Raw genomic sequence first — 10,968 nt, 5'->3', positions numbered from 1 at the left:
TTAGAACTCTTTACTGCTCCTTGGTTCGCCTCCATCTTGTGTATATATATGCTTGTGTTATATGGTCTCCTTTTTTATGCTATACATATTCGTCATATTGTGTCCGTTCAACATTGGTTCCTGAAAGGGATTGCTAGGAGGCTAGGGTTAGAAAGAGGCAATTATTCGTAGACTGAAATTGAACCAGTTTTAAACCTTTCTCCTTTAGAAGACCGTCGGAAAAATCTGATTTTATTTGTTTCTTTAAAATTATCAAAATTTTTATTGAATTTGTACCATTTGGTACGAGAATCGGATGATTCTACCGAAGATACTGCGTGCTAGCTATAGCAATGAACGCAATATCGACTACTAGTCGGACGTCATGGCGCAGTATTTTTGAGAAAGTCAACATAGTAGAACTTAGTCAATCATGTTTTTGTTAGGCATGCGTAAATCCCAGCATGCTTTCCCGCATATCAGATTAGCCCTAATGATAATAATATTACAAAAATATGTTATTAAAATATTATCCCTACAGTAATAATGTTTTGTAACCCAAGGTTACGTACATAATTTTTATACCAATCTGAATAGTCGTAATCTCTTTTTATTGTATCATGTTGTAATGAGTATTACTAAAATTCTTTGGAATGCAAGGTTTTCTTTGTGTTTATTTTGATTACCCTTTAATAATCACCACGCTCGATTAAGTATCACGATGTTAAATAAATTGAACAGATGAAAACGCAAGATCATTTATATAATATTATAATACCGCCTAACCTTGACAATTTTCAAAAAGGTGTTTATTAGGAATTCACAACGTAATGAAGAAAAAATGCATATTATCTAATACAAAAAAAGGCTTTTAAACAATTGTTTTAAACAATTGTTTTATATTATTATTATTATATTATTGTCACATAGTTTGACCCGGAGTGACGTGCATTTTGTGCACGGCTGCTCAAGTTTTAACATCATGGACGTGCTAAAATTAATCGAAAACGTTAAAAGTGACCTAAAAAATATAATTACTGTAAAAGATTCGAAAGTGCGAAATAACCTCGAATTAACCATAAACCTCTTAGAAGAAACCTGAAAACAAGAGAGAAACAACTTCCAGGAACAAATAATAGATCTTCAAAAAAAAGTTATCACCAAACTCGAAAAAAATAATGAACCAAAATCGTACGCAATGGTACTAAGAGAACGAACAGTACAAATCGAAGAACCCAAATATGCCGTTATGATTGCTGCAGAAGGCAAAGAAACATCTGAGGACATAAAGAAAATTATTACTAAAACAATCAAAGCACCTAACCTAGGAATTGATATAAATGGGATCAAAAAAGCATCATACAATAAAATAATTATGACTTGCTCGAAAAAAGAAGACGCAGACAAACTAAAAACGGAAATAAATAAAAATAAAAACGGAATATCTGCTACAGAATTAAAAAAGAAGAGACCGTGCATGGTCATTAAAGGTGTGGGAGGGGAGTATAGTGATAATTTTCTTAACGACTTTTTGTTGCAAAACAATGAACTAAGTGATGCCCCAAATGATTCAATTAAAGTAACTAAAATATTAAAAAACAAGAAAAGTGACCAACTGCGCAATGTAATAATAGAAACAACAGGCCAAATCCGAAAGATATTACTTGATAAACAAAGGGTCAATATTGGTTTTGTCCGAGCGCACATAGAAGATTGCAATCCCTTAATGCAATGTTACCACTGCCTTGGTTTCGGACATACATCACTAAAATGCCTGAACAAAATGAATAAGCCTAGATGCATACACTGTGCAAAAAACCACAAATTTGGTGAATGCGAAAAAACCAAAGATATAGTCAAATGCTACAACTGCGACAAAAACAACAATTTATTCGGAACAAAAAACAATACTGATCACAGTGCAAATAGCGATAAATGTACTTACCGAAAACGAATGGTTATCATAGCTCAACAGAGAATCGATTATGAATAAGTGATGGATGATTTTCTAGGCGAGGAAATTGACAAATTAACAGATGTTTCACAGCACATTTGCGAAGATTCACAACATTGTAGAGATCTGCTAAAAAAAGTCCCAAGTGCTTTCATTGTTCTGCACCAAAACATCCGAAGTTTAAAAAAAAACCTAGATGAGTTTGTAGTAACACTAAATCTTCTTGAAACATTACCGGACTTCATTGTTTTAACAGAAGCGCACTTAAATATAAATAACACTGACACACTGTACAGTATTCCGAATAACACATACTTTTCATCAACTACCTATATTAATAAAACCAGTGGCACTATAATATCTTTTGCCGATGATACGGTTATCATATTTGCAGATGATAATTTGAATTCAGCATTTGAAAAAGCAAATCATGGTATAAATGAAATAAAACACTGGTTAGATTCCAACCTCCTCACTCTAAATATTGAGAAAACTAAATACTTACTTTTTTCCATACGCAAACCTAATCTCCCTCAAAACTATCATAAACTTACCATACATTCATGTTCACAGAACTTCAACATGGCTACATCACCTCACAAAAATTGTTCATGCGATAACCTTATAATATCAAACGAAATTAAGTACTTGGGGGTCATTATAGACAATCAACTGCGATGGGAGGCCCATATAAATTCTACAACAAAAAGGCTTCGCAAATTATGCTACATTTTCTACTCTCTCAGATCTATCCTTAATCTACAAACACTAAGATGTGTATACTTTGCACTTTTTCAATCAATTACTACATATGGTATAGTGGGATGGGGAGGTTGTTCAAAAACGATTCTTCATCCCATGGTTTTAATTCAAAAACTGTTACTAAGGATAATATTCATTATAAATGTAATATATAAATGTATAATATATAAATGTAAGCCAACAAACCCATCAGAACCACTTTTTAGAAAACTCAGAATATTAGATATTCGACAATTATATGTTAAGACCATTCTCATATACATACGGAAAAATGACTTGGTGAATAAAACACAACAAAAAATTAACACCCGTTACTCGTCACACCTAAAATGTAAAATTCCCCAAACGAAAACAGCTTGCGCCCAGCGGCAGTTTTCTTATATTGCTCCCAAAATATTCAACTCGCTGAGTATTGATATCAGAAAATCAAAAACTCACAATTTGTATGTCATAAGTGTTCAAAATTGGTTATTTATAAAGGGAAGGAACTTTTTCAAGGAATGCCTGCCATCATTAAATTAAACTCATTTTCTTTATTAGTCATTTTTGTTTTTCATTCAATTCTGTAAAGAAAAAAGTTTAATAATTAATTAATTAATCTTTATTTTCATTATTTCAACAAGTTCATTTTCATAATTTCTACTTTATTTTCATTATTTTAACAAGTAAAGTAACCTATTTATTTGCTGATTGTGTTCATTTTATCTCATTAATATCAACAGTTTAAAATACGGTTGATGTACACTTGAGCAATCTACTGAACTGGGAACCAGTAAAAGTGTCACCTATTATACACATACATTGCATGTAAGAAAAAAAATACTTAGATTAACAAGTTATCAAATATTACATTTATATAATTATATAAACCTATGTATATAAATTTCGACTACCATAATACGGGCGTGTGTCTAGTGTGGTAGTCGAAAAGCATGTAAAAACTGTACACATTAATATTTCATGAATAAAGAAAAAAAAAAAAAAAAAAAAAAAAAAATAGCGGTGTTCATTCTAAATAAATATAACAATGTCACTGTCACAGAAATTAAAATGCAATTAGCAAACTGTTTACAACTGAGTGTAAAAGTGAACGACATTATGTACCATATTATTGCCATCTACCGGACGCACGGATCGAATCCCACAAATTTCATTATAGAAATCGAAAAATTATTACTGAGTCAAAAAAGTACCTTTAATATTATTGTTGGTGACATTAACATTAATATCGGACACTGGGTAAAAAGCAAAACGAAAGATGATTATATAAATGTAATGACTTCGCTAAACTTAAACGGCTATTGAGTCAAATCATAGACAATTTGTCAATTGTCTATGATTTGACTCAATAGCCGTTTTTGACAGCACCGTAAATAATATCAATATAGTGTCAATAAAACAACCTAATAACATAACCCGCTTAAAAAAACAATATATAGTGATACGCTAGACAAAGTGGCAGTATTTGTGACGGTGGCAGTGAAATTAATCATTTGTAAATTGAAATGCAAAAAGAGTATTGTCATTGTAACCCAAAATCAACTTTGGTGAAAACATACAATAACCATAGACAATACAAAACTATTTCGCCATAGACAATTTACATAAATTAATATATACTTAGGGGCATTTTTGTTCCAACATTAATAAAAATATAATTAATAAACCAAAAAAAAAAAAAAAAAGAAATAGAAAATGGCAAATACAAGAGGAAAGGGAGTTATAACGGAAACCGAAGAAAAATTTAACATTGATAAAATTATACAGATTATTGAAAAAAAATTTGAATCCATGAAAAAAGAAATTATATCAAAAATTGAAAAACAAACCCAGGACACGCAAAAAAGCATTGATTTTATGAGTAGTCAGTACGATGAACTAATAAAAAAACTAGAAATAACAATTCTACAAAATAAAAAAATTGAAAATGATTTTGAAAACATAAAAAAGGAACACCAGGAAAAGAATATCATTATTAAACAACTTGAAATAAAAATTTCAGACCTCGAATACAAATCTCGGTCTAATTTCTTAGAAATAGCGGGCATTCCCCAAAAAAATGGAGAGCAGCAGATGGAGATAGTAAAAAGAGTTGCGGCGGCGGCAGGAATGGAAATCCAGCACAATGATATAATTGATATAAAAAGGACACATGATAGAAGGAACAATGCGCCACCGAAACTGCTAGTGGAATTTGCGGAAAAAAAGACAAGAGACAATCTTCTTTCTAAAAGGAAAAATATTAATTATGCAGCTATAAAAGATATCTCCACCGAACCAATCTATATTGCAGAGGAATTGAGCCCATATCAAAGGGAACTGCTCTGGAAAACGAAAAAATCTGCCAATGAAAAAATGTACTCCTACGTTTGGTTCAAAGATGGAAAAATAATGACGCGAAGAATGCCAACCGAAAAAATAATTTATATAAAACATGTAGATGATATAAAAAATATTGTACAACAAAAGGGCACAAAAACGATTACGAAAAAAAAAATATAAAAATGGCTGACATTATATTAACCTCGGAACCAAATGATCTATCGAATTTAAATAACAACTCTTTCAATATACTACACAAAAACATAAGAAGCATAAGAAAAAATTTTGATGAATTGCAAATTTTATTGAAATATTTAAAAGTTAATTTTCAAATAATAATACTTACTGAATGTTGGATAAATCATAAATACATGAAATTGGAAATTGCTGGATATACAACCTACTCAAGTATGAATAACAAAAAACAAAATGATGGTGTAATTATATACATTAAAAACGAAATAAAAGCCGAAGTTGAAGAAATTATTATCACAAATGCCAATTGTTTAAAAATTAAAATCAGTAAAGAAAAAGCTATATTAGCAATCTATCGATCGCCCTCAACAAGAAACATCGACCCACTCCTTAAATCCGTAGACGAGGAACTCTGCCTTCTTAAAGAAACGAAAAACATATTTATTATTGGAGATGTAAATATAAATATTTTAGAAAATGGACACCCTAAGCGAATTCAATATCTGCAGATGCTAGCATCCCATGGACTGGAAAGCTTAATAAATGTTCCTACTCGAAAAGTGGACAACAGTGAAAGTTGCATAGACCATATAATGAGTAAAACAAAAGACATTACTCAAACTGTTGTATTTAATTCAACTATAACCGATCATTATACAACTATGCTTTCAATAAAAATAAACAAGTCAAATAAAATGAAGAAAAAACCATTAACAACAGAAAAAACAGAAATCAACTGGAAGATCATTAAACATAATCTACAATGTACCGATTGGAAAAAACTGCAAATTATGAACAATACAAATGATGCATGGAATTATTTCATAGAACTTCTTCAGAATAATATACTATCTAATACCACAAAAATTACTAAGAAAATCTCACACAAAAATGTACATATTAAACCATGGATTACACAGAATGTTATAAACTGCATAAGAAAAAGAGACGAGTTACACAAGAAACTTAAAAAAATTCCATACGATATACACATGTTAAGATACTACAAAAGATACAGAAACATTTGCAAAAAAGTTATTATGTGTACAAAAGAAACCTACTATAAGAAAAAAATTGTAGATTGTAAACAAAATCCCAGGAAAATGTGGCAAATAATAAATGAAATAACCAGTTCTAAATCTGCCAACGTTACATCAATTGACGTGCTGAATATAAACAATGTTCCCAGGACATACGCTGATAATCCTGACCAAATACTTGAATACGTCAATAATTTTTTCATAAATATAGGATCAAATCTAGCAAAGCAAGTTACAAAATGTAATGAAGATGTACAAATAAACGAACCACCTGAGCAAGGAAATCAGCTCAATTTTAAACAAATTACAGCTGACGATATCAAAAACACAATTTCTTCTTTAAAATCAAATATTTCTTCGGGGGAGGACACAATCTCAACCAACGCAATAAAATATCTCTGTAAAGAACTTATCGAACCACTTACATACTTAGTCAAGATGTCTATAACGAATAGCATATTCCCTACAGCCCTCAAAAAAGCGATTGTTATACCAATATTTAAACAAGGATGTAAAAATGACATAAACAATTACCGACCAATAAGCCTACTAAATGCATTTTCAAAAATATTGGAAAGAACACTAAAAAAACAACTCTTATCCTACTTAGAAGACAATAAAAAATTATCAAAAACTCAGTATGGATTTAGGGAGAACTTAAGTACTAGTGACGCCATAGAAAAAATTACCTTAAATCAAATAAAACACTTTGTTACCACGACTTTATTATTATTACATCTACCGGTTTCGCTACGGTCGAGCTTCATCAGGATGTGAAATATAACTAAAAACTAAGACAGAGGTGATGCATATTTATAGGAAAACAGAGGGAGACAGAATATAATACATTATAAAAGTGGGAGGAGTCAAATATTACATAGGCATAGTGAATTGAAGATATATAATAACAATTAACATTTTTACATGAATTATACATATAATAATACATTTTAAAGACATAAGAAAAAGCATAAACTTATTATTTAAGAGTGGAAAGGATTCTGGGAAACAAGTTAAATATAGGACTATAGAATGTGTTTTTTTGATTAGATAAATTAACTTGTGTATTTAATAAATGGTCTGATAAGTTACTGTTTATAGATTTCCTGATTTCTAATGATTCTAAATTGTCTAACCTAATGCCTATACTATTTTTATGTAAGAGGCTAGTACCTGTTATTTTATCAAATCTATGGTCTGCTGATATTAAGTGGTTGGCGAGTTCCGAAAAACCTTTACCATTTAAACACCGTACATGTTCCTTCACTCTGGTGTTTACATTGCGCGATGTTTTACCTATATAAAAGGCGGGACAATCACTACAGTTGAGTTTATAAATACCCGAATGGCTTAGTATGTCATCCTTGTCTTTAGTATTAATCAAAAATTTTCCTAGGGTATTGTTTGTATAAAAGGCAGGTTTAATATCTAAAGGAAGGTTCCTAACGCTTTGATTTGAAAAATTATTTATAAATAAAATCCTACGCCAGTGGTGAATAGGGGTGTTGATATTAATTGGCGGAATACTGCTATATAGAAATTTGTTTGTGGAAATATGTTTTTGTTTTTTATTAAGAATTTTATCAATTAAGGCCGAATCATAGCCATTATTTGCTGCTATTTGTTTTATTATTGATAATTCATTTGAGAAATTATTGGTAGATAGAGGGACGGAAATTAACCTATGTATCATTGAATGGAACGCTGCATGTTTATGGGAGATGGGATGATTAGAAGTATTGTGGATGGTTATGTCTGTGTAGGTCGGTTTTCGGTATATGTTAAATTCAATTCTATTATTTATCAGGGTGAGCGTGAGGTCTAGAAAATTTAGAGAAGCATTGACACCTACTTCTAGGGTAAACTGAATTTGGGTATGGAAAGAATTTAAAAGCTGGAGGAAGATATTTAACTGTCGATCCGTACCTGACCAAATACAAAATATGTCGTCAACATATCTTTTCCATATTAGCACATTTTTTAGGAGCGGCGATTTACAAGTAAAAATTTTATTTTCTAAATTATCCATAAATAAATCCGCGATCAAGGGTGAAGTTGGAGAACCCATCGCCAATCCGGTAGTCTGGTTATAGATGATGTTATTAAATTAAAAATAATTTTGATTTAAGCAGACATTAAACAAACGAGAGAGGTCATTACTAAAGTCACATGGTAATTTAGAGTTAGTCAGTAATTCACTAATTAAAGATTTACATTCTGTTGTTGGGATATTAGGGAACAAGTTCACTACATCAAAAGAAATGAGTTTACTGTTACTAGGAATAGTTAGGTCTTTTAAGTCGTTAATTAGTTCTAATGAATTTTTAATAGTATGTTTTGGGGAAAACACTTTAGAATTATTGAACACATTAGTAATAAATGATGCTAATTTAAAATTTGGTGACTCACAGGAAGAAACCACAGGTCTAATAGGGGTGTTAGCTTTATGGATTTTTAGAACTCCATATAACTTGGGGACTTTAGGGTTTTTTGTGAAAAATTTTACTTGGTTATGTGAGTTATCTATAAAGATTGGGGTTTTACATGATTTTAAAGCATTTTTAACATTATTGAGGAATTTATTTGTTGGATCTTGGGATAGGGTCTCCACATTACCATTATTAATGAAATCACTCATTTTTGAATGATAATCACATTTATTCATAATAATAACAGTATTACCTTTATCGGCTTTAGTTAGAATTAATTGGTCTTTCTCTAACTTTTTACGAATGTTTAACAAGTGGCGTGTTTCTGGATTAGGCATGGGTTTAAATTTCGGTATTAGATTTTTTAATAAATCAGCACTTTTATAAAAGAACGGGTTTGGACTGTTATGCAGGGCGGTCTCTATGTCGACGGCAACATTTTCAACTGCGTCGTTGAAACTGGTTTTGTTATAGTTTAAATTATATTTTAGGCCTTTCGACAGAAGGGCCAGTTCATCTGGAACAAATTGTGTAGACGACAGGTTCTGCACTCGATCAAAGAACTGGTGATTTGTATCAACAGGTATGTTATTGTGGATATTATCTACGAGGCACAAGTTTTTTAGTTTGTTTTCTAAAATTTCACGTTTTTTAAAAACTTTTAAGGATGCAAAGTATCTGACTTTATCGTCAAACATATCCCATTCCACTGGGTGAAGTACATGAACTAACTCCGTGTGCAAGACATGTAATTTTAGTTTAATGCTGTTTCGTTCTTTGTAAGCATTTTTTAAATCTTCTTTAAGCCATGCTATTTTGGCTTTTAACACTGAAGATTTCGGAGTTAATTTGATATTTATGCGGTTGAAATGACCACTTAAATAGTTAGGGAACACTTTGAATTTTAAACACTGTTTATAGAAAAATATATTAATAGACATAACTCTGTACTTAATTGTAATAATAAAACTATAGTTTTATTATTACAATTAAGTACAGAGTTATGTCTATTAATATATTTTTCTATAAACAGTGTTTAAAATTCAAAGTGTTCCCTAACTATTTAAGTGGTCATTTCAACCGCATAAATATCAAATTAACTCCGAAATCTTCAGTGTTAAAAGCCAAAATAGCATGGCTTAAAGAAGATTTAAAAAATGCTTACAAAGAACGAAACAGCATTAAACTAAAATTACATGTCTTGCACACGGAGTTAGTTCATGTACTTCACCCAGTGGATTGGGATATGTTTGACGATAAAGTCAGATACTTTGCATCCTTAAAAGTTTTTAAAAAACGTGAAATTTTAGAAAACAAACTAAAAAACTTGTGCCTCGTAGATAATATCCACAATAACATACCTGTTGATACAAATCACCAGTTCTTTGATCGAGTGCAGAACCTGTCGTCTACACAATTTGTTCCAGATGAACTGGCCCTTCTGTCGAAAGGCCTAAAATATAATTTAAACTATAACAAAACCAGTTTCAACGACGCAGTTGAAAATGTTGCCGTCGACATAGAGACCGCCCTGCATAACAGTCCAAACCCGTTCTTTTATAAAAGTGCTGATTTATTAAAAAATCTAATACCGAAATTTAAACCCATGCCTAATCCAGAAACACGCCACTTGTTAAACATTCGTAAAAAGTTAGAGAAAGACCAATTAATTCTAACTAAAGCCGATAAAGGTAATACTGTTATTATTATGAATAAATGTGATTATCATTCAAAAATGAGTGATTTCATTAATAATGGTAATGTGGAGACCCTATCCCAAGATCCAACAAATAAATTCCTCAATAATGTTAAAAATGCTTTAAAATCATGTAAAACCCCAATCTTTATAGATAACTCACATAACCAAGTAAAATTTTTCACAAAAAACCCTAAAGTCCCCAAGTTATATGGAGTTCTAAAAATCCATAAAGCTAACACCCCTATTAGACCTGTGGTTTCTTCCTGTGAGTCACCAAATTTTAAATTAGCATCATTTATTACTAATGTGTTCAATAATTCTAAAGTGTTTTCCCCAAAACATACTATTAAAAATTCATTAGAACTAATTAACGACTTAAAAGACCTAACTATTCCTAGTAACAGTAAACTCATTTCTTTTGATGTAGTGAACTTGTTCCCTAATATCCCAACAACAGAATGTAAATCTTTAATTAGTGAATTACTGACTAACTCTAAATTACCATGTGACTTTAGTAATGACCTCTCTCGTTTGTTTAATGTCTGCTTAAATCAAAATTATTTTTAATTTAATAACATCATCTATAAC

Source organism: Hesperophylax consimilis, chromosome 15, assembly GCF_061612785.1.
Source record: "Hesperophylax consimilis isolate HC1 chromosome 15, BYU_Hcon_1.0, whole genome shotgun sequence".
In the NCBI taxonomy this organism is placed as follows: domain Eukaryota; kingdom Metazoa; phylum Arthropoda; class Insecta; order Trichoptera; family Limnephilidae; genus Hesperophylax; species Hesperophylax consimilis.
Note: the sequence above shows the minus strand (reverse complement) of the source record.